The sequence below is a fragment of the Hermetia illucens genome, chromosome 6, assembly GCF_905115235.1.
Source record: "Hermetia illucens chromosome 6, iHerIll2.2.curated.20191125, whole genome shotgun sequence".
NCBI lineage: Eukaryota > Metazoa > Arthropoda > Insecta > Diptera > Stratiomyidae > Hermetia > Hermetia illucens.
Genome location: NC_051854.1, coordinates 6776736 through 6800720, shown reverse-complemented (window position 1 = coordinate 6800720; position 23985 = coordinate 6776736). Strand labels below are relative to the sequence as shown.

The 23985-nt window shown below is 40.5% G+C and overlaps 1 protein-coding gene across 6 annotated transcripts in view; it reads left to right on the top strand.

Annotated features, from left to right (window-relative positions):
• Positions 1 to 23985, top strand: part of LOC119658789 (transcription factor E2f1) — a 92752-nt gene that overhangs the window by 49581 nt on the left and 19186 nt on the right. The window contains exon 4 of one of the 6 annotated variants that reach the window (XM_038066500.1): positions 14064 to 14098. The exons of the other annotated variants lie outside the window; for them this stretch is intronic. The gene's annotated coding sequence lies outside the window, so the exon portion shown is untranslated. The remainder of the gene's footprint in view (positions 1 to 14063; positions 14099 to 23985) is intronic. 6 annotated transcript variants of the gene reach the window in all.

Below are 23985 nucleotides of genomic sequence, written 5' to 3'. Positions count from 1 at the left end.
AATAAAAATTTAGCGTTGAAAATTACAATCTTCGCATTTTATTACGGAATAAACGAAGTAAGTGTTGTGTGTGTTTATTAAACATTTGACTTCTAGATATGTGGGGCTGGGGCTGAGATGTATTTAGTTTTGGGGAGGGAGGAAATGAGGTTGGTTTTGATTTACTTAATTTTATTGCAAGAGTCTTGTAGCCTTTTATGGTTTGAACATCAGACAGGGCTTGGAAAGAAAGACCCAAGATTACAGCCATGGATTAATAATCCGCCATGGCCGTAGGGACCGTAAAATTTTACATAAGTTGTCTGACAAAATGTAGAGTTTCAGCAGATCCTTTGCTTCTTAAGTTGTAGGTGAATTCCCGCGGAAAGAAATAGAATTTAACGTTCGTACTCTTTGACCTTTCTCATAACATCGGAGTAAGAAATACAGGCGCATGGGTGGTCAAAGTCCTATGTCCCATTTCTTAAGGAGGCGGAAATGTTCAAAAGATTTTGTTCTGGACACGTCAGAGTGTGGGAATTTTACCCACTAAAACTACCCCCGATTCCTCTCTCTTGCCAGTGATAGTATTTCACCTGGAGTTCCTCCTTTCTTCCACGAAGCTTGGGCATTGGAGAAACACATACACTGGGTTCTCCTACTTGGACAATCAAGTGAGGTGTCCAATTTAAACCTATACAGGTGTTGACGGTACCTTCATGGCCGGTGAGAAACTGGGTGAGATTATGATTGATCTTCTCGTGCTTTCTCTCCAGCCACTCCTCGATAATAAGGAGATCAACCCATGTGGTCAACGACCCTTTTCTGAGATATACCATCGCTGTTATCATTTACTTATAGAACTCTCCCCTTCGGCTTTTGTCACCTGTGATTAAGAAGAGATGGATCTAACGTTATATATGTTCGTTGTCTCGTCCGCCAAGATGTCAATCGGAATCATTCCCAAGATGATGAATGCCTCATCATCTGAGACGGTCCTGGAGGTAAAACACACCCTTAGGGCTGTTCTTTTGTTCCCCAAACTAGGATTGGCTAGTTTGCCGCGGCCCTACTACATTCGGCATTATTCTTGTTGAATCCATACTATTTGATGGCCGGCTTGGAAGTAATAATATCATTCCCAATTCTAATGCGAACGTAGTTCCAATTACGGCGCTTAGTTGAAGTGGTCCCATTTTTCCTCTGCAACTGCCAGCCTAGCGCTCTCTAACCAACTGGCAGATGTCTGTATAGGAAGTCCTTCCAGGACTGTGCCCCTTAATTTTTAAGAGTTAAAGGAGAATCAATCGGAGCCCATAATTCGTCGAGGTTGGTTTCCAGCTTTATTCGCACGGAAAGCATGCTCATTTCTTGGTTCTACTTCCAATAGATAGGTTTAGCGATTATTTTATTTTGTCAACTCTGTTCCATGTCGTTCTTTGAAAATTGTTGGTTACAGAGTGACTAGAATGACGACATTCGTTGGCTTAGGAAAATGATACCATTGTGTGCAATGTAATTTGACATTGGTTCAGTTTCACTTTCTATTTTTCTCATAACTTTCCGATGTTCTAGTTTCTTCGTTGTTTTTAACGTATTGAGTCGAAAAAAGAGGACTGAAAGGAGATAAGGTAGCGCTAGGGGACCGATGGAATTCTATTTCGGATAGCTTCCCAGTTGAATAATATCTCCCTTTCCTAGATCGTAAAATCGGATCTCTTACGTAGCAGAAACCAGTGGATTAATCTGGTAGCCCTTAAACCAGGATGTCTTTTCTTGCCCAGTTATTTGCGGACGATTCTTCATACGCCATTGCTGGGAATGGGAAGCAAAGGGAACATCGAGAAAAGGTGGTTGAGCTCACCGACTGATTCCCAAACTTAAGGTTGATAATCAATATCACGGTGTTCCTTGAGGTAGTCATGAGCTCCGTGTTCTTCTACTCAAGCACTTCTTTTTTTTCGTCCGCCTTTGTCCCGTTCGCAAGTGTGGTCGACTCGTCGTAATCGTTTTCGCCATTTTGTTCTATCAGGTACTGGATACCAAGAAAAGGCAGAGGTGTTCAGTGGGCTTCACAACGTCTGGTCTCAACTGGTAATTCCTCCTGTGGTTATTGCATTCGGTTTCATGCATACCCCGATTGGGGCTACTGTTCCGGCGGTGATTTCATTGCAAGCAATCTGCTGCGACAGCAGGTGGCTTATAAGTATATATTCAGGCAGAGGACATCAAGAAAATAGTTTCTTTTGAAATGTATCGTATCCTTTCTTGAAATATAAGAGAAATAAGTGCAATTTTGTCCTTATTATGAGGACGAAGTTCCCAATGGGACGTTTGTAAGAGATATCCCAAGGTATGCCAACCGTGGAAGCATGGGAACGAGATTGGGATGCGACTGTCAACACGGGAGACTCCAGATTACTAAAATATGTAGTAGGAAGAACTGTAGATAGTAATTTGGGCAAAAAACCAGTGTTCATCAATGAGGTCAGGCGGAATCCCGTGTCATATCTGCTCCTGTAGAAAAGATACGGCCTTTGGGCCATGCGACGCTCTCGGATCTCGGGTTCCTTCTACCATTCCCCGAGCGCAGTTTACTATATTTCGAAACTTCCTATTAAATTTGATAATTGCTTATTCCGGTCCAGACATGTGGAAAAAAGAACCCGTTTTTGCTAAGGCATCCGAAATTTCATTTTTCTCTACACCGCAATGACCAGGCACCCGGAGCATTTCCAATGTGTCAAGTCTAGAAATAGAGTTCAATCGGTTTCTACATACCTGGACGTTTTTTGAAGTGATCAAAAGACTGTTCAACGTCCTCAGTGCAGCTTGACTATCGGTACAGATTGCGATGCGCCTGCCCTTCAATCGCTCTTCGACCACCAACGTTGCTGCCCTTAGGATCACATACACCTCAGCCTGAAAGGTCGTTGCATATTGCCCAAAGGAAAGGAAATCATGACTCTTGCGAACTTCGTCTATGCATTCGTGTCTATGCATTTTCCATTGCATTGCTTTGCATTGTGACCATATAAGCAAGGAATCGCGATACTTAAAAGTTACCCCATAAAAATCCGCATTAATTTTTCTACCGTAAAACAAGCTACAAGAGCAGATAACATAGTCGCAATTGATAATCAGCATCGATTCGCTGCCCGACAACCACCACTGCCACTTGTATTACGAACAACGGTGATGTTTGGCGGTGTTTTTTAATGTGATTTCACATTACAAAATATTACAAGGGTGATATCATCATCGCTTTAGTGATGCCGTGATGTTATAATGTTGTGTGATGTTGGAATTTTTGATGAGTTTGGTACGCGCTCTGTAATGGTAATGTGATGTTACACTTTGAGGTGATATCACTCTTGTGATATTACATACATCATCTAACCATCTCCAATTTCGACGCTTCAGCGCTTAAGAGAGTGAGATAGTGGTTGATTTAAGAATATCCCTCCACGCAAAACGATTCTTCTCCAGTTTTTCAGTTTGTCACAGCTTGGGAGATGGACAGAGGGTGTGGTAGGGAGGAAAATCCAGATGGGAAATTGAATTTTATTGAAGTTTCTCTACCTGTCTCTACCTACTCCTGTCCTCCCAGAGAGCATAGGTTACCGTATGACACCAACTGCCTGGTTTTCCTCCAGGGGAAATGTATAGAGTTCTAACATTCAAATTCCCTATTAGTCTTTATTTAGTAACTTTCACAAAATCAAAGATTTCCACCGTTCTCTTGCAATCATACCCTATTTGAAATGGGGACTATCATAAGCAAAGACAGGATTCCAATTATTCCCAAACGAAAAAGTTCAAATAAATAGCCAGACGGACAAATAGGCACCAACTGAACTAACATCCATCTAGACCACGAGTAGTAGGGGCTAGACCAACTTCACTTTCATTTTCCACAGAACCCTAAATCTCTTCGTAGGAGCGGAAACACATTTATCTAATCCTCATCCATGGCATCTCAGACAAAAAGATATCAATGAAAATATGTCATCAAACGGAAATGCACAAATCGTGCAGGAATACATGAACAATACCAATGATAAGTTCATCCATCCACATCCACTGCACTTTGCGTCCATGCATATTGTCGTGCAAGTATCTCGTACAAAGGGTAAAATATAGTAGTGACAATTTACAAAGGCTTCCAACAACGGTTGGGAATGAACCTTCCCCGATGAAGACCCACAAGAACTAAACGATGGAGTTGGTGTTGTTGGCTGCCATCGCGAAGTATAGTTGGTCGATGGCGCGAATTGTGTGTAAAAACAATGATAAGATTGGTAATGAAGTCAACCCCAGCGATCATATGTGTCTGAAAGTGCAGACAGACAACATTCCATACGTATAAAAACAAACCATATGTGCAGATATTGTATAGCGTATAGACAACGGATAAACGTTGCACATGTAAACAAAACCTGGTCACTGCCACAATCTTATGCACTATATGCCATGCAGTGCTATGTGGTATGCTATTATGTGGTGCTAAAAGAAAGAGTGGATTGGAGGAAACTCTGATGGTTGATGATGGCGATTCTGCACATACCGGGTGGAATGTTTTCTCCTTGGTGTGACCCCACAATGCGCCATCCAACTCTTCTCACGTTACTCTGGTGCATATGGGTTGTTTCCCTCATCCTGCATGGAAATGCGATTACAATGACGGGCAAACACCACAATTCCCTTGAATTATAATGAATTCCTTTACAATGCGAAATGTGTACAGCAGTCTTGATAATAATTTCACGTTCTGCACCTTTTTATATCACAAAAGGGGGTTGAAAATTTCGTCCATTTTCAAAACTTGAACAATACGCAAAATTTAAAAATGGTGTCCTGATCACGACCTTCACTGCTTCCCTGAATTATTTCTTGCTCAAAGGCAAACAAATATCTCACCAAAAAGGAAGTTTAATGAAGCCACACAAGTGATTCCCAATGTAAAATTCATTTTGCACTTAGCTCCCACTTTACAACGCCTCACTGGCTTCCATGTTATTATTACATTTTTACGTATTACAGATACATTCTTTATTAGCAACATTCTGGGAAGAAAAAATCCCCTGACAAGTGCCAGAACACATCTCAGCGTAGAGTTTACGAGCACGTCACAGGGGAGAATTTCTCATTCATCCTTCATTTTATATCGTTTTGAAACAACAATATTTGCTTGATTTCCTCTTAGACGAGGTAAGCGTCTTCTTTATTTTCTTCACTCTAACTGAGCTACTGTTAGTTGCCAGATGATGGCACATGCTTATGATTTTGCTTTCATCCTGGCTGGTGGTATCCACTTAGGTTAGCTTGACTCGATGCCGGTATTGTTTTGTAAGCGAGGACTAAAGGAATGGGTTTGGCCCTTTGAATTCTTTCACTACAAACGGTCTCGGTGCTTAGCATGTCTACCGTTGCCATTGGAATTGAATGGACTTTTTGATGCACTTTGCTTATTGGTGTGGGGATGATATGGGTACTGTTATGCATTTTTTCCTGAATATGATGATATCCTTTGTAGAACAAAGTGTATGTTTCCTTCTCTGCATTCATATAAACCTGAACCTGAAGGCAGGGAGAGTATGGTCCATTACGAAAGACTGCGTTTCACAAACAGATACAAGACTTGTTAGGACTTATTTCGGAAGTTTTTAATTGGAGTCGCTTCCATACGGAGTAGGTATACTTTCATGAAAATAAAAATTGCAAGACCTCAACATTGTTTTTGGATAATTTCCTAAAATTTCGTGAAGCAGAAAAAGTTTCAAATCAAACGAGGTACGAACACTACGTCGAAGATTCTGAAATTGCAGTTTGGAAAGGGTATTTATTGGGATCAGCCAGTGGTGAACTGCGTGCTGAAATTGGACGTTTCAAATCCAAAATTGACCGCAGTGTCGCCCGCCCTGTAACCCTCTATAATTCTGAGTGTTAGCTGACTATAAAAATTAATGGACGACGACGATGTGGCGTAACATTTCATGATCACATCCGAAATGAGGATCTCCACGATCTATGTGGGGCTGCATTTCACTCAAGGAAAAATTACCACAAAGACGTCTTCAATGGTGTGTTCATGTAATTCGCGCTGACGAGAACTCACTAGCTCAGGTTGATCTGAACATCGAAGTCGTTGGGAAATGTCAAAATGACCGATCGAAACAACGATGGCTTTATACGCTGGGTGGCGTTTTGAGAACTGTATGACGTCCTTTGACCAAACAAATTAGCGCACTCGATCAAACTGGGTCAACTAGGCTTCTGACCAGGGCAAAGGATGAAGAAGATTTATTGAAAGATAGCGTTAAAATACATATTGAACACTGATGACTAGTGATCATGACTGAAATCTTCGTAGATACACGTGTGTATTTCCCTGTTCTAGCCATTTCAGGAAGAAAGGCGGAGACTTTGACACTTCGCTATATAGGAAAGATGAGACGATAGTTTTTCTCAAATTGGTAAAATATGAGTAACATCCTGATCGTTGGTAACACGTTAGTATCTCAGTTCGATACCTTTTTTCACACTAGACCATGATAGCGTTTACCTTTTTGGATATAACTGGAAACTGCCTTTCAGTTTTTTCAATGCAGGAATCAGGTTCTCCAATTCAAGGAGGGCTAAGGTGTCTCGCTCGTCCCTTAACTTGCTTTTCTTACGTGTGTTCCTTCGTTTTGGAATCCTGCGGTTTGGCGTTTGTTCGATATTGTCAACCCATTCCAACTTCATACTTCATGTTTTAATACTAGTGATTTTTCAAATAACTCCTAAAACTCATCAGCTCGAAAAATTTTCATATGATCTCCCCCTCAAATGCATCGATCAAATTTTCCAAAGTGATTATCAATCTGGGATCTTTCGTATTTGTTTTCGATTCTTCAGGTCAATTTCTTTGGGAACTGACTTTATTTTGTAATAATTCATGCTTCCTTCTTCAATGTTCAAAATTTTACAATGGTCATCATTTTTTTCCCTCGTGTGCCCTGGCGAAGTTGCATTCGAAATGTGTAAGCGCGATAGAAAAAAATTCCGTTCGCTTGGCATATTGCTTGGGACACGAGTTGTCGATCGTAGTAGGGGCATTTGCAATCAAGTAGGTCTCAATATGCCAAGATAGAAAAAATTCCCGTCCTGTCCGCCTGCCTCGCCGACTTTGAAATATTTTCATAATTTAAGGTCGAAGGACCAAGCTGTCGAATTCAAAGTTATCTGCTCCAGCATTCCTACATAAAATCATCTGCTTTACTAAAACCTGGTTAGATGACAGGATTTTAGATTCCGAATTCCTCGATGGATACTGTGTCTTTCGTAATAAGAGAGACTGCGCTATACTTGGCAAGTCAACCTGCGAAGGTGCTCTGATAGCGGTGAAATCCCCTTTCTGTGCCGAAACCATCTTTTCCTCCACTTCTTCCACCTACGATTCCCCATTGTAGTTCTGGTGAAGCTGATCAATCATGAGCTATGTAGGCCGAGCCGTTCTCCGCTAACCCCCGTTTCAGTTTGAATACGGTTAGGTCACTGTTACTCAGGTCTGGACACAGAAAAGGGTGCAAGCTCCTTGATTGCAATATTTACTTTGGAACAATTTCTAATTTGCCCTTCTCCAATCCAGGGCTCCTGTATTAATACGACATCGCTGTCTCTCTATCGGAGGAAGACCAGCAAGTTAGGTGAGTCGTACTTCGAGTGCTGTACATTTATCTACTATCAGCATGATCTACTTACGTAGGGGGATCATCATTCGTTGTATCGTCGATCTTTATCTGCTGCAGCAGCTCGTTGTTAGCAATGAGTAAATCTAGGTCGTCGGCCGGCTTTGCAGAGCAGAAAACTTTCACATTAGTTCTGCTTGCAGTTCCCACTTGATAGTTCTCTTCCTTCCCCGGGTTAAAAAAAGTGGAATTGATCACAGGGTTTGGTCAGTGAAAGCTGTAAGATTAAAAGATTTGAGTTAGGATATAACTCGTACTTAGAATGTAGGATAATCCCAGCCCAAGAAGAATACAGGAGCAAATCGAGTTTTTCTAGGCCGCACGAAATTTTATTGCTTATACGCGCGTTAAGTACAAGAGAGCTAACTGGCACGTCTGTAGATGGTTTTTTTGTATATGCTTCCCCATCATATATACAAAACTAACAACATCACGAAAATTTTTCACGCCCAAATGATTGAAGAACTTCAACCATACTTAATGCTTTTCTTTCACCATACAAATTCAAGCAATGCACCGAAAGGCGGATCTTTTGACTTCAGTTCTTTTCTATGTGATGCATAGCGTATGGGCATTTCTTCTGTCCTCTGGATGCCACTTTAGGGCCTGCCTTTGTATGGTTGTTGCTGCTCTCATGAATGTGACCAACCTAAAGTAACACTGTCATGAAATGATTCTGCAATTATTGCACAATATTTTGTCATCCTTTTGTAGATGAGGCAGATGTCCCCCTTTAAAAGTTCTGCCAGAATGTGGTCAGTTCTTCTCAGTTTGTTTGGTTTCAAACTTCGATCGTATTATGAGGCAGTTCTGACTACGCCAAGCAATAAAACCCCAAAAACACTTAAGCAGAGCAGTATAGGAGGAGTACGGGCGTCTAGTTCAGTCCTGAAAGTAGTGGAAGTGCATTTCAGTGGACCGAGTACGACAGCGCGTAAGTAGGGTTGACGCGCTGTACCCTAGTTTAGACCAGATATGCTGAGTCCTGGAATAGGTCCATGATACCGACAAACGTAACAAGCAAGCAAAACGAACTGCAAAATAAAAAGTTGTGAGAAAATTTCTATTTCATACTTCGCCCTCCCGCATGTGTATGCCGTTGTGTTGATATAGCGTTTAATCCGATGCATATCATGAGCATTTCGTCATATCTGAATGAACTGAATTATCAATGCTTGTTTCTTATTTTGGCGAACAACAGGCAGTCCTGATAAGGTGGTGACAACTTCACATGCAGTGTACAACGAATGGTTCTGGAACAGATTGGTTGAAGTTAGAAATCTTATATACTAGGACTGGAGTCGTAATGGGAAAAAAACTGAGCCCAGGATGACAGTGACATGTAGCCCCCTCCCAATTGGATCATTAATTGAGGTCTGCTCAAATTTCTCTATTCTTAGTCTGAAGGGATACCTCCTTTTTCATCTGTCTCAACGGATTTGACCAGGACTCAAAAATTGTGAGATCATCGGCATCGAATGTTGAGAAGATGGTCAAACTGTAATTAAACCTCTCTCCATTGACTAGTAATTCGAGGATACATAGGTACAAAAGAACCAAGTATAAAACCGAAAAAAATAAAACTGCCATTCAAGGATGATCTGCTCAATGTGAGTTCGCCTAACGCTATTGAACAATGAAATAAATCAAACCGATCTGTACAGATAATCAATGTTGGTTTCTCCATGTAAAATTTTCGGCCCTTTAAATTTTCGTGGCCAATAGGCTCCATTGTTACATTCTTCAATTTTAAGATACGTACTTGCTATGACTAAACCCGAAACACATGAGTCAACTTAAAACTACTACTCCCTAACTTTCAATGCTAACGTATGAACTCTAATCGAGGCTTACTTCTATAATCTTTGATAAATTGAAAGCATTTACGTAACGTATCCGTACGTATATTGGTTGCTGTTGGCACGAAATATGTGCCTTAATCATAATTATCAAGCGTGTAATTTGAGGTATTGTTTGTTTGGTCGGAAGGGAGCATTAACCTTGATTTCCATAAATCGGTAAGTTCGGTAACGTATTTTTTTTTTCTCCAATAAATTTGTTTCCGTTGCTTTGATGTCTATCGTTCACATGTCGCACGATTCGAACATGCTAATTAGTTTATTGGTTTCACCAGAAATCAAAATTTCATACTTATCAGTATGATTAGATTTTGGTGAAAGGTCGAGAAAAAGATATGCAGAAAATATCTAATCCTCATCGCACACACAGTTCAGTGTAAGCTAATTGCGAATACTGAATCTCCTAGAAATCAATTCATATTCGATCAGAATATTGATTTAGAAACGCGGGATTGGAGAGAGAACTACTCTCTGAGAAAAGCCCACTTTCTTCCACACCGTCTTGCGATACATCCATGTTTGCTATGGTTGATACTTAAAATCATTGGAGAGGATCCTGTCAGCTCGTTGTGGAGTCCCGCTTTCTGTCAGCTGTCAATCGGACAACCAAGGCAAAGGGAAACATCAACAAAACCTTAAAAGGGCTTGAAGACTGTATGTATATATGATATAAACTCTACACTGACATATATCTTGGCCTAATATCTTCACTCTACGGATAAACTCCATCCTTATCCAGTGGTAAACAGTTGGTATAAAACTTTATGGTAAAAATGGAAAATTTTGATTTTGGAATGGAAAAGTCTGAAATTAGTTTGGAATATTATTAAACTTGTAAAATTGATATATTCACATTTTTAACTTAAAACCGAAGGACACCGATAGGCTGTCTCCCTCTCGTATTTTATTGTCCTTGGGGGGATAAAATCGTTTTATATATTTTCGATTCGATAAGTCCGGCTTTCAATGGTTGATATTTTTTTAAAAATGGTTGTGTAAATCTTAGGAAACCTCCACTTTTCTGCCCATATCACCGGGATCACCATGCAGTCGTAATTCATGCTCCAATTTGCTTTTGACCTCAGCACCTCCTTCAAAATATGAAGCCCGACAAAAGTATAAATAACGAAATGCTATGTACGAGACAATTGGGAGATTCGTCCAATTTGAAGCAGTGCAAATACTTCCTTCCTCGAGATGACAGCATTGTCCATTGCTTCCGAGCAGACAGGAGTCTCCTATAACAGGAGGCCTTCTGCAATAAACACACTACAGCTAACTCTTCCAATGTGGATTCCTCTGCAATCTTCGAAATGCAGGATGACGAAAGTTATTTAGAGCCCCTAAAACCTCTTAAAGGGACTTAGATCATATATTTCGGTCAAATTTCAAAAAGAAATATTTAGAGAGGTTCATGATTTATGTGCTAAAACACATCCAGGATTCCAACGACGAATAAGCAAATACTTTTTAGGTGTCTATGAGTAAGGACATTATTAATGAGGTCAAACAGTGCATAGCATGCCAAAAGTGCCTCAAAATCTGCAAAAGAAAATAGGCCAACGAATCATTCATTTTGGAAGTGCGATTTTTGATATTGACAAAATTAGATTGAATCGAAGGTTACACCCAAGTCTTGAAAGCAGCTCAGAGTTTCCACCAAGAGAATAGGAAAAGTATGTTGAGGAATACTTATGTGTGAAACTTAGTTTTGGTCCACAGGACCCTGGCAAGCTAACAATGCAAAGCTAATCTCATTAGTCCGGCTTTCGATGACTCCTAATCTAAACGAGCGATCTCAAGGGCTAATGAAGTTGCTCGTATGCAGTATTTCCTTAGAGAGGTTCTCGTCCGGGAGAGGAGCGATTGGTACAAGCCGAGATCTTGCTCGGTCAGCATCCTGATAAAGAACATAAAAAATGGAAGCAGACGGAAACTGGAGGTCGGGGCTAGATTCTGATTTCAGTTTCTCTTATAAACCTGCCCAGGTTATCCATAGAGATCAGCCGCCAGCCACAAAGAGGACTAATTAAGGCTTATAAGTTTTAGTCCAGTGAAGATCAGTCCTTTGGCTCAAAAACTTATCACACTGAAAGACGATATGATCATTTGTTTTTTCTACCTCACAGCAGTCACAGTTCGTCGACGGAATCGTTCCAATCTTAGAATAACATTGCTATAGGAAAAAATAATGAACAATCTATTCAGAGCCTTCACATCCTTTATACTGAGAAATATTTCCTGGAACCGGGCTTCCTAGGAATGTCATGAGACATTCCAGCAAAGTTTGTATTCTTCGTTCTATTCATCGCGAATTGTGTTTCTCATCGTATGCTGGCGAAGGGAGGTGGAAGAGAGAGACCAGCTACCCTGGCTCGTTTATTAGCCTCATTTTGCATTATATAAATTATCGCAATGTCCAGGACACCAGAGGATAAGGAGTTTTTTATGCCGAGCTTTCCTCATTTCATCATGCGGCCACGTAGTTGATTGGAGCTTTGCTAGTGAGAACATTAATTGCTTGGAAGGAATCCGCAATGATGATAGCCAAGGATTGTGAAATCCATGGCTTCCCATTTGAGGGCCTCCTCTCCATAGTGGGAGACAACATCGATCGTATGAGACTTCCTCACATTATGAATTTAAAACGGTGACATTTTTTAAAAATTTGGGGGTTCTACCAGCAACCATGTTAGCTACGATTATTTGGAATTTATTGAACACTGCGGTTAGTTCGCGACATAATTGCCTGTGATCAGAAAGTAGAAAGGAGGGTTGAGGACTTTGGCACTTAGGATTTCTTTCACTGCCAGAAGGGTGCATCTGGAGGAGAGAAAAGTTCGGTAGCTACAGCAATGAAGACATGAATGGGGAGACTCACGCGGCCAAGATACTATCTCGGGAAGACGACCGTGAAGATTTTTATCGTCTCCCCGAGGTATTTGAGTATAAAGATTGTTGTGGAGGCATAGTCAAGGACGAGTCTTACCATCCCTCTAAATAGTTTGATGGTCACTCTCGAGTGGAGACTTCAGCTTGTCTCTGTCGCGAAGTTGAGCATCTTTGCAGCTTTTTTGCATGTTTTTTTTTTTGCACTTTGTTAGTGACGGAATCAACATGCTAGAGAAATCGACATGGACCTCCTCAAGAAAGTAATGGATTTTTTGTATTCAAGGAGGACGCTGCTGATGTTTAGTCTAAATACATCTGTGCAGGCCCTTGAGAAAGCGGTGGTGCAGGATTTTTCAATATTAAGGGGCAGTTTGAGCCTATCACATTGATTAGTGAAAAGGCATGCCTGTTGGCGCAGGATGTATTGAGCATCCTCTGTGGAGTCCTCTATTACTACGATTAGGAAATCATCCGTCAATTGGAAGATCTCCACTTTGTTTGGAGCACTTCTTATGAAAGGTGGATGTGTAGATGTTGAAAGGCACTTTTTTTTTACCGAAGCCTGATGACCGCAAATAAAATGTTTCCTGTTACACATGATCCTTCAAGTACATAGGATGATGTACTCGTAAGTGCGGGGATTCATGCCGGATACCATGTCCATCAAGAGGGACTGATTCACCCACTGGTAAACCTTACTGATGTCGAAACCAAGGATATCCTTTTTTGGCTCTTCTCGATAAAAATATGTGATAACTGATGGAGGCAAGTTGGGGGAAAGAGACTTTGGATAGGAGCATGTTGTGGTTGAGGAGATCAAAGGCTTTAGAGAAATCGATATACGAGTAAATGACGTACCTCATGCCGTCAATTATGGGGGTCTTCTATCGATAAGCGTTAATTTCAGGCCTGTTTTTGGGAATAAATAGCAAATATTTTTGGAAAATAGTATCGTGATACCAACTGTGGGTTTATGGTGTTGTTACTGTTGAACTGCTGGTGGTATAGGGAATTAATGAAGTACTGCCTGGTAACAATCATCCAATTTAATTCGCCTGTTGGATTTCGTTAAGTTTGCCTCTGGAGGTTGTTCGACCAGAGCTAGATCGTTTTTGGGTTTCCCTCCTGGGAGCGTATATTGATACGATAGTATCTTGGTGATGGTTCGGGATCGGGTTTTCTTTAATGTCGTTGGCCGTTACATAAGAAGATTAGATTCGATCGATGTTACAAATAGACGCGCTGGTAATCGCCGCGGGAGCACTGTCTAGCAAATTTTTGGCAGATTCATTTTGCGATGTGTTGTGTTGAATCGCTGAGGTATTGACGCTACTCCTCGCACTTCTTGGTCACGTGATCGTTAAATCCCTGCAGTAGACTCAAGAAACAATGAACGAAAAAGAGTTGGGCAGGAAGGCCTGCAATGTTTCAAGCATTTTTTACCACTGCATTATTATGGGAGCAATAATAGCTTTATTTAATATTCTAAATGCTTAGTCGAAAGGACATGTTGTAAAGTTCTTTCTTTGGACTTGGATTTGACGCTTTATCATCACTAACATATTTAAAAATTTTGACATTTTTTCTTTCTCTTTTCCAGGTAAGTGTCATACAGCCTATACTTTAGTTACTACCGTAAGTACTGGTGATTTTCTTTTATAATAAAGCTGGATTTTTTTTGGAAATATCCAACATTTTTTTCTGCAAAACGTTAAAATTAAATTCAGATTTCCACATATAATTTAAAATTGAATATTCGTTTTTATGGGTAGACAACATTCTACCCTTTTTCAAAAACCGTTCTACTGTTTTAAGGGCCTAAAATATTTCAATCACGCCCGAAACATTTTACCTGGACTTATTTCCTTTTTGATAACTGAATAAGGAATCAAATCGTGTTACGCATTACCCTTCCTGCTTTTCCATCGCATAGGATTAACACATAACCGTATGTACCTTTGATTTGACCTACATTCATAAATTACACCTTTTACTTTTTGCGAAGTTTGCAAAAGGTTCCGGGACGGGGACCGGGAACAAAAGTAGGATTTATGATATTCCCTAATTTCCACGCATCATTTCTTCCGTGCAAGCTGCGAAAAATCACTGATCCACCGGTAAATTCCCGTTTCATTTAAAATTTTCTACAATATTTAAGGATTTTCGCTTGCTTTACAACAAAAGATTAAAATTTATTAGATTCCTACAAGAATAAGAAATGACTATCCTTCGTCTATTCAATTTTCTCAAGACGTCTGTCATGCAAGACTTTCTGCTCAGTACAACAAATGCTCATCAAATGCAGTCTTACATAGTTGGCACATGTTAACCAAATGGTCACCAATCCATGAAAACCCTGAGCCTAACAAAAACCAAACAAGGAAGTTACAATAGGCATATATCATCCCCTTCAAACGTGTACACTCTACTCCAAATTACATACACATGTCTTATCCCTGAAGAATGAAAAAGAAAAATCGTCGAAGCAAGCTGCACTGAATGTGTTGCAAAAAGAAAATGTGCGTTTTTATCCAAAGATATAATGACGAGGACAAACTCCAAATAACGTCACATTACGGTATCTTAGTGTTCCAGTTGATGTGAGGATTCACATCTGCGTGCCGATTAATTGCGTGAGCTGAGAAAGATGCAAATATAGAAAGGAAGAGAAGCGTGTTATGCACTGAATGGTGCTGTCTGCAGTGCCCATCTCCTTGGAATTGTTTCGAAATGTCGATGTCCTCTTTAGACACAGTTATTTGGCTTAATGGGAGACGATACGGAACTGATCTGCACAATATTTTGTTATTGGTTTGGGAGAAAAGGACATGGAACGGCGGTGCCGAAAACGAGGTACTTTGAACCGAGGAGAATCGTGGTTGCATTGCTTGTAGGGGTATTTTCTTGACCGGACCCAGACGACAGAACTGACCGAATGGGAAGTGCTGGAGAGTTGGGATCTTTCCAAGGTTTTATTATTTCCTTAAGTTTACTAAATTCTGTATCCTTAAAGTTACTTTATATATCTAAAGGTTTTTCTTGTTGAATACAGGATATAGCCTTTTCAATAACCTTCAGTACTTCAGAATCTCAGAATGGGGTTCAAAATAGTATATCTGCTCTTTTGGTTTTACTAAAAATGTATGCTTGTCCTTCCATTTCATATCGAAACGCTCTCCTCATCTCTGGTCCCTCGAATATGGACATACCGAGACCTGGACAAACTTCCATAGTCAGTCTAGCAACAACACTTCAATGGTCATCGTCCTCCCTTCCCTAAAAACTAACCCAAATTTTCAATCCAGTCGTCCTCTGAAAGCCATCAAAATCGTCATCATCCCCCGGTATACATGCATTGAAAAAAACCCATGCCTTGCCAGTCAAACCTATTCATAATTGTGCAGCCATTCCTTCAAAAATTAAACAAAAACATCTTGCGTCAAATGAATGCAATGGATTTTCATAAAATTTAGAACCCAAATGTATTGTACATTTTCGACTATTCGAAATGAGCGAGGATCACAATAGCTTATGAAGGACACACACAAATGGTTAGGTAACTCCATGCATATGAGAGTAAGTCCATTTTCTGTTGCAGGTTTGAAGCCGAGACGAGCACGGCAAAGCGAATCGTCACACTTTCCCTGTTTATCCTCGTAACTTAGTCTGAGGTACGGTTACTGTCGTGCATTTTATTTCGATGGCAGTAAGCTTGGGTATGACAGCTGCATTCACTACGACATAAGAGTCAAATTGTGTCCTTTTTTGAGTGTGTATGGTATACGGATATCTTCGCAGGGGTTTACATGCATGGTATGCACTCACGAAGGAATTATTCTGGCTGCTGTTATTAGTGGTGTTGTTGCTGGTATTGTCCTTCGCAAGGCTTCACAAATTTTTTGTTGCTCTGCGATTTTTATGCATTTCATGTTTTTCTCTTGTTAAATTAAGGAAACATCTAATGTGTTAGGCGAGAATAAGGTGTTGAAAATTTGTCACGTTCTATTTTTTTGCTCCGGCTTAGTCTATAGGAATGGGGGTATGTGTGGCACGTCTATAGACAGGAATTTAAAAAAAATTAATTATAAGAAACGAACATAAGTGAGATTGTCTAAAAAAATCCTTTTTGACGCTCACCTAAGTGTATATCATACATTAATGAAGTTTTTGTCGAAAGTAACATTGAGATGGACGCAGTTTGAGGGAATAATCCTTTGGATTCGATATACCAGCCAAGGGAAACACATCATGAGGAGCTTCAGCACTGCAAGCCTCCTTCAAGTTGATGCCTATGTGTCAATAACAATACTATTCATCGGGTTCTGCCGCTAAACTTAACTCCCATAAAGTCGATCTTTTTTTTTTCTTCTAAAATCATATACGGTCAGTTTTTCGTCAGTCTATCATCTACATAAGTCAATTAGTCAAACAGACTGACAGATTTTGTTTAAAAATTTAAATATTCATTAGTCATCATCAAAAAACGATCAGTTTGCCATAATTTTTTCATTCTGACTAATGCCATAACTGACCGTGTAAGGTAGGTCGTAAGAATCTTTTTTGTATGCATTCAAATAAGTGGATATTCGTGGCGAAGTTTGGAGATCATATTGGCATATTCAAGAAGGGGCGGCCATGTAAAACGAAGGACCCACGTAGAATATTGGATTTTAATGTCGAAAAAGTGTTTCGATTTTAGCTCTTTTCACCATTTTAAAATTATGATGGCCCATTTTCGTTTATATGAAGGTTCAGACCAAAGCGAGGTGGAATCGATAGCAGGTTTTGGGTGTCTACTGCTGTCCTTCTGAAGACGACCCTATGTTCTTCACAATACTAAACAACAATCACTAGAAAATCTGTTGCATCGACAACCACTACAATCGGTTGTCGCACAAAATCAGGTCTAATCCAACGGTGAGGGGCCTGATAAGTTCCTCGGTTTCGTTTCCCGGCTAAGCTCCAAATGCACTAGTTCCACCTTCTAAATTTTAGATTACACGCTGTGATCCTTTGTCCTCACCTTGAAGTGTAGCGTTTCCTTTTTTATTCTCCTTGCATACTATCAAGATCTGGCGTTTTTATGTTTATCTCGGAACTAAGGTATCACAAGTGACTGACTTTCAGAAGTATCTAGAAAAACGGCCTTTAGCGGCTAAACGTACTTGACTTTGGTTTGTTTTTTTGCATTGCAATTTGCACTGTACCAAACGTGAATTAGCTGATCTTCTGCTGATCTCTGTCAACAGATCGAAATTAAGTTATCTAAATTGCGTAGAGGAGGAGCCAATATATCACGTTTAGTATTTTCATGTCTGCCTGACCGACCACAGCCGAAGAAGATGCACGCGAGATACTGTTTCTACTTACCCTAAGTTATCCTTAGATGCAAGCTCATCTGTTTTCACAATTAGGCATGTACATGAAAAATACGTTGAAAATCTGGCAGCCAGCAGCTCACTTTTATGTGAGTTCACCGACTGCACCGAAGAGTGGATCACCTCCAACTTCACTTCCTACTGTCTGAAGTGATCTCTCATCTACTTGGGCCGTATAAGTGCAGATTATGCCCCCCTCGAGCACAAAATTTACTTAGATTTAAGGATCTCTTCCGATTGACCACTTCCCTGATCATGTCGAAAAACAAGCTTACCCCATACTTCACATATGTAGTTTACCCTACTGTGCGAATGTACGAATGTACCAGTCTCGATACACAGGTTGGACGGACCTTTGGGGAGGCACGCAGGGATCATTTTTGAGATATACTTACTAGATTTCTGAAGTGAATCCGCAGTAGAACACAAAACGACAGGGAGTAATTTGGAGAATACTGTTGAGGTATTGAGTATTACCTTCCCGCTTATCGCAGCCTTAACACAAAACGATCTAACGGAAGACCTACTTGCACCTTTTGTATATTCGTTAGAAAATGTTAAGTAAGTTAGCCAAAAATTAGTTGACTACGCACAAGCGTAGTCATTACTTTCATTGACAGTTTCCCACCTTTCGAGTTAGATGACTCAGGGGCGTACAAGTGTCTCAACCCGCCTCACGGATATCGGAGGGAATAAGCCTATTAAGACACATTTTGTAGTCTCTTCCGCGATCGATTAAATTCTCTTCACCCAGTAATCGAAGGATCACAAAGCATTTGGTCTTCGTCGATAACCTGTTGGCAATGCACGCCAAGTAAATAGCGTCGTTCTACTTCTTATCGGGGGGACTTTCAGTCGTCTTTCGAAGGCAAAATTTGCTGCCATTCTTTTAGACGAAGAAGTCTGGAGTCTATTGTGCCGTTAACATACATGAGCGCTACGATAGTCAGAAGAGTCATTTGACATATTGATGAAGACTATTGTCACAGGACCCATCTACATAGAGATCAAGGGGGAATTGAGCTCTAAAAAGTCTTCTCATACAATGCCATATGAGCTACTCGGGTGGACGATGAACTCTTTTTAGCAAAAACGGCGATTGAAAAATCGCTGAGATTACCCAACGGTCATGAAAGCATACGATGTATGTCCAGAAAACGATAGCGACCCATAGGTAACCTATTCATTGCTAGATTAATGAGATCACTGAGTTGCGAACTGCATGCTTTCGGGCAATGAAACTTTATCGGAGGCTTGGTGAAAGTTTGGTTGCGACGGTCGGTAGAGGTATTCAGACACATGCAAGCCACATAAAACTGATTTACACAACTATGCAAATGCAGACCCTTGGAGTCGGGCTTACAGGCTGATAATAGAATGTTGCGAGGATAAAGATGGATGGTATTGCGCGATGGTTCCATTTAACCACCGCGCAATACCTTCAGTTATCGATGTGAAACTCGAAAGAGCAAGATAACATAAATTCTTTGGGTCGGGCTTATAGGATGGTAATGGAAATATTGCAAGGACAAATTTTATACCAGGTGATTTGTCCACCTTTCTCAAAGAAATTTTTGCTACTTGGTTTCCTCATGACCAAAACAACGGAAGGTAAGTGAGGGTCCTATTTAACGGGCGCAACCATAAGATTCTAGGTTTGGCCGACATTCTCAACAAAGAGGTGAAGCTGGCAATAAACACTAGGTCCGATCTATTCACCAACATATTTGGGGCGTACCTAAAAAGGAGTATTCCTTCCCCATTCGTTGTGGAGCACCGTCCCCACGTACTCGAGGAGGGCAAACTGACCGGAGTTTGCAAGAGTCTTATCTGAAGTGCTCTTGCCATAAAGCCTCACCAGAGATTATCGGATACCATGGGAACCGGGATGGCCCTCTGAGCGTATATGCTCCTATAATTCAGTACAAGCCCGTACCGTGCTGCTAGCCACGGCGGAACTCTGATTGTGGTCTCCAAATCAATCCGTGTCCGAAGAAGACAGTGAAATTATGCCTACACACAAGGTACTTACGTTAAAACACCAGAACCTTCATTCCTTCTTCAGTCTCGTTCCATTCAAGGGGCCCCCTTTTGAATGTGACAATTGGAGGGGTATCTGCACGCTCTCTGCCTCGAGAGCTTGATGGATAGAGAGCAGACTGGTTACCGCTCCGGCTCCTCATGCTCCCCATCAAGACCCTACGAATCATTTTGAAAAAATGCGCGGAGTGTAGACCTTCGTTTTACCTGGATTTCGAGAAAGCTTTCGATAGTATGAAGGGGTGTATCTGGAGTGCTCTACCTATGAGGCGCATTCCGGGGAAATTAATAACTATTATCACAGCGGCGCAAAATGTTACGTGCTGCACCGAGGTAAAATCCCAGAGGATGTTGAGGTCGAAAGCGGAGTTCGCCAGGTTTGCTTCCTGTCACCGATATTATTTGCTCTTGTTATCGGTGACGTTCTTCATACTGCCTTGTGTGGAGGACGTGGGGGAATTCAATCCACGATGACATCTGTTTGCTCTCTCATTGGGTTATGTATCTTGGTCAAATGACTTTGGATTTGGAAAAAGAGGCAAGTAGAGCTGTACTGAAGATAATCACCAACAAAACCAAGGTTCCTGGTCTGACGGATAATCGCGCTCCTCCTATCTGCATTAATGGGCAGGTTTGTCCGACGCATTAACCGCCCTAGATCCGCTTTCGCTGCTTTGTTTAAAATTTGGAAATGCAGTTATCTCACAGAAAGATCAAGTTGAGACTGTCCTGTCATAATGTTCTTTCTGTGTTGCTATATGAGAGTAGCACATGGAAGAGCTTTTGCGTAGTATGTAGCGTTGACGATCTGACTTGGGTGAACTATACTTTTTTCTATTCGCTTTACCTAATGAACAATTTTGTAAGCTTAGTTCCATCAGGACGCAACGTTTCGCCCAGATACAATTAAATCTGTGTCGATGTCAGATAGATCCTGCCCACATGCACTAATACTGCTGTAAGTTTTTTTTTTTTCATGGCGAACACAAAATACCTCTAAGGTTGTCACTTCACCTTAGAGATATGTAATGAGTGAAAATTGTATCTCCGAATATACAGTCCTACTTACCCAGCTTTACTGCAAAGTTAATCGCATTCGACGGGGGTTCCAGGACATATTGCAGATAGAAGGGGGACGTGAACTGTCACAATATTGAGGCTTCTTTCAAAATTCTCCCTAACGTTAAGAAAAATCGGATTTTATTCCTTAAAATATGGTTTCATGTTCTGTCAAAGATACAGATATATCCATTATTGAATTCTATGCTTATATCCTCATGTTATCCTTAATGTTGGATTAATAAGTATCGTCCCAGTCCCTGAGGTAATAGCTGCCTAGATAGCATCTCCCTCAACGTATGATGCCACAAGCTAAGCATGTATCTAATTTACAGGAGTGTGTCTACATAATTTCAACAACTCCGCCGGAATAATCTCCTTGGGCTATGTCCTTTAATTAACTATCCTATCATTCGCCCTCGTTGCACTCCCGAAATCATGGTGACGATGAAACCGAATATTGATCTTTTTTTATCAATCAAATTTGAAATCATAAGAAAACTTTCCAATTTCCTTTCGCATTTAAATCTCCCATATACACTCACTTAAAATTATATAAAAAGGACGAACCTTTTTTATTACCTCATGTACCTTGTTGTCGGACTGTAAACGTGCTGCGATGATGCTGCTTCTGCTGTTACAATGACGACTATGTGACGGTCTCGAGACGTTAAAAGATATGACGCCCGAGTGGGAAATGAGAGAGCCCCTCTGCCTTTGAAACCTTCGAACACTGAACGGACAAGCGAAAAGGATCTGTGTGCAACGTGCGATAGAGGTTTCCTTTTGCCGCACATTGAGTATAGGAAAAGTGCAGGGAAAATTGCATATACCGAAACCTTGGGGTGTGTTATGTATATGCATGTATATATATATATTGAGGACTGACAAGCTGTTTGGGTAGAAAACTGTACATAGAAGAGAGAGCCTAGGTCCCTACATAATTTCCGGTTTATTGGGGTGGTTTTGACGACGATGGCAATGGTAACGACTGCGATGACGACTCTTCAGGCTTCTCAAATACAGAATGCGTTTTGGTTTCAGTTTGAAACGCGTCACTTTCCAATTCGGATATTTCGATTTCTATCGAGAGAAGAAAAGATACAAGTTTTCAGTAAAATGAGCTAATAATAGGCAAATTTATGATCCTTCGAACTAATTATTGTGTTTTTATTTGATATTTCCGTTTTTGTTGGGCATTTTCTCGAATATTCAGTTTAACTGTTCTAAAATGTGACCATTCTCCCCATCAAGTGGCATGTTGTGTTTTAAATTCTATTTATTTTATTAATTAATTTAAATTTAGTGGAAATTCAAAAGTGATACATGTTACTGTTGTGCGTGAAAGCTATAGTCCTAACACTCGTTACATTTTCTGTTACCACATTGTTAAAATCTGAGATCCTGTGACTTGGACGGAATAATGGATGCAGTACCACGTTTCGTTCAAACTGGTCACTCTGAATTGGATACTATCCTGCGTCTATTGGACAATATACAGCCACGAACAGATATCATATCCTGCGTTCTCAACTTCATTTCGGTTTCGCCTGCAGTGCAACGGTTATTTTTGAAATGTAAGTGGAATTAATGTCGTTTGAATTAGAGACACGCCAGAGAGAGTGCAACAATATCCTAAGCAACATTGGTTATTGTCAACTGGGGACTGGGGATGATGATGGTGTTGTTGTTTGTTGACCAGACACACCATGTTAATTAGAATTGATGTAGCGTCTGTAATGAATGACTTTAGTGCCACGTTGAAATCTAATACGTTTTCTCGGGAACGGTTGTTTGAAGGGTTTGCGTTTTTTTCTGTTTGCCAGGGAGTTATGCGTGTAATATGAGAGGCGAGTGTCAAATTTTTGGATTGGTTTAATTTGTGTTGCAAGTTATGCATCAATGGCCTTCATTAATGTCATTAGGGCTCGTGCAAGTGAAGTTTTGAAGGGATTAGATATTTTTCTTGAGGTCTTTTAGGGGTTTCGCCATGTAAATGGTAACATACGACTATTTATAGAAATAGTTTATCGATAGATGGTCACAGAATTCAATCGTGAGAGGACCAGGTCTAATTTAGCTTTAAGACTCTAGCAAATAGCCAGTGCGTTGTTCGCTCCAAATATTTTGGTCTTTTGTAACTGTGCCTCTAAACTTCCACCAATATCTTAAACCAAACAAAAAAGGCTACGATATGGTTGTTGAGGGCTTCCAAGGTCTCAGGTCATTGTATACTTTGGATTTGAGGTATCCCTGCAGAAAAAAATTGCAAGGGGCCAAATCATGCTCCTCCATTTGGAGATGACGCTACCTAGAAGTGTCTGTAACAGGAAATCTCAGCCAATTGTTCTGCTGACGACTTAAATTCGCAATTGTAGGTACTGAACATGAGCATGGTGAGAGCATGTCACATTTTGGCTATCCGTTCCTGGAAGGAAGGAACGTCATCTGTATGCTTGATGAACAGAATCCGAACATTGATCTCAGATACTGAAGGGTAAAGCTCATGAATGCCAAAAGGAAATATGAAGGAAGCTTGGTGTTCGAACTGGACAGAAAGAACCTAAAGGTGATTGTGTGATGCTGGATACGACTCATACAAAAATAAGCAAATTACAATATTTTCGGTACGCTTCTCCACGTTAGATCTTCGCTCGGAGGATAACGGATATATTGTTGGAACTCACGTAAGGGGGTCGCAGTGGCTTAGGGATTACAGACTAAATCTTACCTTTTCCGATACATTTAATTGAACAAGCTGAAAAAAGGCTGACCATCAAATCGAATGCAAAAGAATGCTTTACATAAAGAGGCAAATAAGACTTAAGCATTACTGTACCTTCAAATGCGGTAATTTTCAGAGAAACCGAATGTGAAAGGACCGAGTCTTTAGCAGTAGTATCAGGGAAATCTGGTAGCACCAGTGGGTTGTCCTGATTTAAATTACTAGAAGTATCTACGCTGAGACTTCTCTGTACCCAGGACCTAGTTATGGTCAGCTTAGAATATCAGGTTAATGGTAATAGGACAAACACGATAGTTGCC